The sequence below is a fragment of the Carassius carassius genome, unplaced genomic scaffold, assembly GCF_963082965.1.
Source record: "Carassius carassius unplaced genomic scaffold, fCarCar2.1 SCAFFOLD_60, whole genome shotgun sequence".
Lineage (NCBI taxonomy): Eukaryota > Metazoa > Chordata > Actinopteri > Cypriniformes > Cyprinidae > Carassius > Carassius carassius.
The window spans coordinates 695,001-700,000 of NW_026775084.1; the positions used below are offsets into that span (position 1 = coordinate 695,001).

The 5,000-nt window shown below is 38.4% G+C and overlaps 9 non-coding genes across 9 annotated transcripts in view; all 9 read right to left on the reverse strand.

Moving 5' to 3' along the window:
- Positions 1–208: 208 nt before the first annotated feature.
- On the reverse strand, positions 209–327 carry LOC132135588 (5S ribosomal RNA). Its single transcript, XR_009430525.1, has one exon. It is a non-coding gene; the product is annotated as a 5S ribosomal RNA (ribosomal RNA).
- A 496-nt stretch (positions 328–823) lies between these two features.
- LOC132134920 (5S ribosomal RNA) lies at positions 824–942 on the reverse strand. The gene has a single exon (XR_009429891.1). It is a non-coding gene; the product is annotated as a 5S ribosomal RNA (ribosomal RNA).
- A 488-nt stretch (positions 943–1,430) lies between these two features.
- On the reverse strand, positions 1,431–1,549 carry LOC132134921 (5S ribosomal RNA). The gene has a single exon (XR_009429892.1). It is a non-coding gene; the product is annotated as a 5S ribosomal RNA (ribosomal RNA).
- Positions 1,550–1,633: 84 nt separating this feature from the next.
- LOC132136045 (5S ribosomal RNA) lies at positions 1,634–1,752 on the reverse strand. Its single transcript, XR_009430952.1, has one exon. It is a non-coding gene; the product is annotated as a 5S ribosomal RNA (ribosomal RNA).
- Positions 1,753–2,563: 811 nt separating this feature from the next.
- On the reverse strand, positions 2,564–2,682 carry LOC132134922 (5S ribosomal RNA). The gene has a single exon (XR_009429893.1). It is a non-coding gene; the product is annotated as a 5S ribosomal RNA (ribosomal RNA).
- A 488-nt stretch (positions 2,683–3,170) lies between these two features.
- Positions 3,171–3,289, reverse strand: LOC132136081 (5S ribosomal RNA). The gene has a single exon (XR_009430986.1). It is a non-coding gene; the product is annotated as a 5S ribosomal RNA (ribosomal RNA).
- A 498-nt stretch (positions 3,290–3,787) lies between these two features.
- LOC132134924 (5S ribosomal RNA) lies at positions 3,788–3,906 on the reverse strand. Its single transcript, XR_009429895.1, has one exon. It is a non-coding gene; the product is annotated as a 5S ribosomal RNA (ribosomal RNA).
- An 84-nt stretch (positions 3,907–3,990) lies between these two features.
- LOC132136046 (5S ribosomal RNA) lies at positions 3,991–4,109 on the reverse strand. Its single transcript, XR_009430953.1, has one exon. It is a non-coding gene; the product is annotated as a 5S ribosomal RNA (ribosomal RNA).
- An 811-nt stretch (positions 4,110–4,920) lies between these two features.
- Positions 4,921–5,000, reverse strand: part of LOC132134925 (5S ribosomal RNA) — a 119-nt gene continuing 39 nt past the window's right edge. Inside the window, exon 1 of the ribosomal RNA XR_009429896.1 lies at positions 4,921–5,000. This exon is cut by the window's right edge and continues 39 nt beyond it. This is a non-coding gene — a ribosomal RNA (5S ribosomal RNA).

Genomic DNA, 5,000 nt, shown 5'->3' on the forward strand with positions numbered 1-5,000 from the left:
AAGTTCCAAAACTACTAAACAGGCCCAAACCTGTTTCGGTTTTCTAAGACTGGGCATTGACTCTTTTTTTTATTTTTTTTTTATTTATGCAAAACTCTTAGATAATTACTGAAATATTCCAAAAGTACTAGGCTGCAAAGAGAGGGCTATTTAAAGATCAGCCACTATAACCGCCAGTGCATTATATAAGTAGAGAAGGAAACCTAAAAGCTTACAGCACCTGGTATTCCCAGGCGGTCTCCCATCTAAGTACTAACCAGGCCCAAACCTGCTTAGCTTCCGAGATCAGACGAGATCAGGCATAGCCAGGCTGGTATGGCCGTAAGCGAAGGAGGCTGCAAAGAGAGGGCTATTTAAAGATCAGCCACTATAATCGGTATTTCCAAGCAGTCTCCCATCCAAGTACTAACTGGGCCCAAACCTGCTTAGATTCTGAGATTGGGCATTGACTCTTTATTTATTTAAATTTTTTTTTTGCAAATTTATTACATAATTACTGAAAATTTCCAAAAGTACTAACCAGGCCCAAACCTGTTTCGGTTTTCTAAGACTGGGCATTGACTCTTTTTTTTTTTTTTTTTTTTTTTTTTGCTAGATTATTAGACAATTAATGAAAAGTTCCAAAACTACTAAACAGGCCCAAACCTGTTTCGGTTTTCTAAGACTGGGCATTGACTCTTTTTTTTTTTTTTTTTTTATTTATGCAAAACTCTTAGATAATTACTGAAATATTCCAAAAGTACTAGGCTGCAAAGAGAGGGCTATTTAAAGATCAGCCACTATAACCGCCAGTGCATTATATAAGTAGAGAAGGAAACCTAAAAGCTTACAGCACCTGGTATTCCCAGGCGGTCTCCCATCCAAGTACTAACCAGGCCCAAACCTGCTTAGCTTCCGAGATCAGACGAGATCGGGCATAGCCAGGCTGGTATGGCCGTAAGCGAAGGAGGCTGCAAAGAGAGGGCTATTTAAAGATCAGCCACTATAATCGGTATTTCCAAGCAGTCTCCCATCCAAGTACTAACTGGGCCCAAACCTGCTTAGATTCTGAGATTGGGCATTGACTCTTTATTTATTTAATTTTTTTTTTTGCAAATTTATTACATAATTACTGAAAATTTCCAAAAGTACTAACCAGGCCCAAACCTGTTTCGGTTTTCTAAGACTGGGCATTGACTCTTTTTTTTTTTTTTTTTGCTAGATTATTAGACAATTAATGAAAAGTTCCAAAACTACTAAACAGGCCCAAACCTGTTTCGGTTTTCTAAGACTGGGCATTGACTCTTTTTTTTTTTTTTTTTTTTATTTATGCAAAACTCTTAGATAATTACTGAAAAAATCCAAAAGTACTGGGCTGCAAAGAGAGGGCTATTTAAAGATCAGCCACTATAACCGCCAGTGCATTATATAAGTAGAGAAGGAAACCTAAAAGCTTACAGCACCTGGTATTCCCAGGCGGTCTCCCATCCAAGTACTAACCAGGCCCAAACCTGCTTAGCTTCCGAGATCAGACGAGATCGGGCATAGCCAGGCTGGTATGGCCGTAAGCGAAGGAGGCTGCAAAGAGAGGGCTATTTAAAGATCAGCCACTATAACTGCCAGTGCATTATATACGTAGAGAAGGAAACCTAAAAGCTTACAGCACCTGGTATTCCAAGGCGGTCTCCCATCCAAGTACTAACCAGGCCCAAACCTGCTTAGCTTCCGAGATCAGACGAGATCGGGCATAGCCATGCTGGTATGGCCGTAAGCGAACGAGGCTGCAAAGAGAGGGCTATTTAAAGATCAGCCACTATAATCGGTATTTCCAGGTAGTCTCCCATCCAAGTACTAACTGGGCCCAAACCTGCTTAGATTCTGAGATTGGGCATTGACTCTTTATTTATTTAAAAAAAAATTTGCAAATTTATTACATAATTACTGAAAATTTCCAAAAGTACTAACCTGGCCCAAACCTGTTTCGGTTTTCTAAGACTGGGCATTGACTCTTTTTTTTTTTTTTTTTTTTGCAAGATTATTAGACAATTAGTGAAAATTTTCAAAAGTACTAACCAGGCCCAAACCTGTTTCGGTTTTCTAAGACTGGGCATTGACTCTTTTTTTCTTTTTTTTTTTTGCTAGATTATTAGACAATTAGTGAAAAGTTCCAAAACTACTAAACAGGCCCAGACCTGTTTCGGTTTTCTAAGACTGGGCATTGACTCTTTTTTTTTTTTTTTTTTTGCAAGATTATTAGACAATTAGTGAAAATTTTCAAAAGTACTAACCAGGCCCAAACCTGTTTCGGTTTTCTAAGACTGGGCATTGACTCTTTTTTTTTTTTTTTTTTTGCTAGGTTATTAGACAATTAGTGAAAAGTTCCAAAACTACTAAACAGGCCCAAACCTGTTTCGGTTTTCTAAGACTGGGCATTGACTCTTTTTTTTTTTTTTTTTTTATTTATGCAAAACTCTTAGATAATTACTGAAATATTCCAAAAGTACTAGGCTGCAAAGAGAGGGCTATTTAAAGATCAGCCACTATAACCGCCAGTGCATTATATAAGTAGAGAAGGAAACCTAAAAGCTTACAGCACCTGGTATTCCCAGGCGGTCTCCCATCCAAGTACTAACCAGGCCCAAACCTGCTTAGCTTCCGAGATCAGACGAGATCGGGCATAGCCAGGCTGGTATGGCCGTAAGCGAAGGAGGCTGCAAAGAGAGGGCTATTTAAAGATCAGCCACTATAATCGGTATTTCCAAGCAGTCTCCCATCCAAGTACTAACTGGGCCCAAACCTGCTTAGATTCTGAGATTGGGCATTGACTCTTTATTTATTTAATTTTTTTTTTTGCAAATTTATTACATAATTACTGAAAATTTCCAAAAGTACTAACCAGGCCCAAACCTGTTTCGGTTTTCTAAGACTGGGCATTGACTCTTTTTTTTTTTTTTTTGCTAGATTATTAGACAATTAATGAAAAGTTCCAAAACTACTAAACAGGCCCAAACCTGTTTCGGTTTTCTAAGACTGGGCATTGACTCTTTTTTTTTTTTTTTTTTTTTATTTATGCAAAACTCTTAGATAATTACTGAAAAATTCCAAAAGTACTGGGCTGCAAAGAGAGGGCTATTTAAAGATCAGCCACTATAACCGCCAGTGCATTATATAAGTAGAGAAGGAAACCTAAAAGCTTACAGCACCTGGTATTCCCAGGCTGTCTCCCATCCAAGTACTAACCAGGCCCAAACCTGCTTAGCTTCCGAGATCAGACGAGATCGGGCATAGCCAGGCTGGTATGGCCGTAAGCGAAGGAGGCTGCAAAGAGAGGGCTATTTAAAGATCAGCCACTATAATCGGTATTTCCAAGCAGTCTCCCATCCAAGTACTAACTGGGCCCAAACCTGCTTAGATTCTGAGATTGGGCATTGACTCTTTATTTATTTAATTTTTTTTTTTGCAAATTTATTACATAATTACTGAAAATTTCCAAAAGTACTAACCAGGCCCAAACCTGTTTCGGTTTTCTAAGACTGGGCATTGACTCTTTTTTTTTTTTTTTTTTTTTTTTTTGCTAGATTATTAGACAATTAATGAAAAGGTCCAAAACTACTAAACAGGCCCAAACCTGTTTCGGTTTTCTAAGACTGGGCATTGACTCTTTTTTTTTTTTTTTTTTTTTATTTATGCAAAACTCTTAGATAATTACTGAAAAATTCCAAAAGTACTGGGCTGCAAAGAGAGGGCTATTTAAAGATCAGCCACTATAACCGCCAGTGCATTATATAAGTAGAGAAGGAAACCTAAAAGCTTACAGCACCTGGTATTCCCAGGCGGTCTCCCATCCAAGTACTAACCAGGCCCAAACCTGCTTAGCTTCCGAGATCAGACGAGATCGGGCATAGCCAGGCTGGTATGGCCGTAAGCGAAGGAGGCTGCAAAGAGAGGGCTATTTAAAGATCAGCCACTATAACTGCCAGTGCATTATATACGTAGAGAAGGAAACCTAAAAGCTTACAGCACCTGGTATTCCAAGGCGGTCTCCCATCCAAGTACTAACCAGGCCCAAACCTGCTTAGCTTCCGAGATCAGACGAGATCGGGCATAGCCATGCTGGTATGGCCGTAAGCGAACGAGGCTGCAAAGAGAGGGCTATTTAAAGATCAGCCACTATAATCGGTATTTCCAGGTAGTCTCCCATCCAAGTACTAACTGGGCCCAAACCTGCTTAGATTCTGAGATTGGGCATTGACTCTTTATTTATTTAAAAAAAATTTTGCAAATTTATTACATAATTACTGAAAATTTCCAAAAGTACTAACCTGGCCCAAACCTGTTTCGGTTTTCTAAGACTGGGCATTGACTCTTTTTTTTTTTTTTTTTTTTGCAAGATTATTAGACAATTAGTGAAAATTTTCAAAAGTACTAACCAGGCCCAAACCTGTTTCGGTTTTCTAAGACTGGGCATTGACTCTTTTTTTCTTTTTTTTTTTTGCTAGATTATTAGACAATTAGTGAAAAGTTCCAAAACTACTAAACAGGCCCAGACCTGTTTCGGTTTTCTAAGACTGGGCATTGACTCTTTTTTTTTTTTTTTTTTTGCAAGATTATTAGACAATTAGTGAAAATTTTCAAAAGTACTAACCAGGCCCAAACCTGTTTCGGTTTTCTAAGACTGGGCATTGACTCTTTTTTTTTTTTTTTTTTTGCTAGGTTATTAGACAATTAGTGAAAAGTTCCAAAACTACTAAACAGGCCCAAACCTGTTTCGGTTTTCTAAGACTGGGCATTGACTCTTTTTTTTTTTTTTTTTTTATTTATGCAAAACTCTTAGATAATTACTGAAATATTCCAAAAGTACTAGGCTGCAAAGAGAGGGCTATTTAAAGATCAGCCACTATAACCGCCAGTGCATTATATAAGTAGAGAAGGAAACCTAAAAGCTTACAGCACCTGGTATTCCCAGGCGGTCTCCCATCCAAGTACTAACCAGGCCCAAACCTGCTTAGCTTCCGAGATCA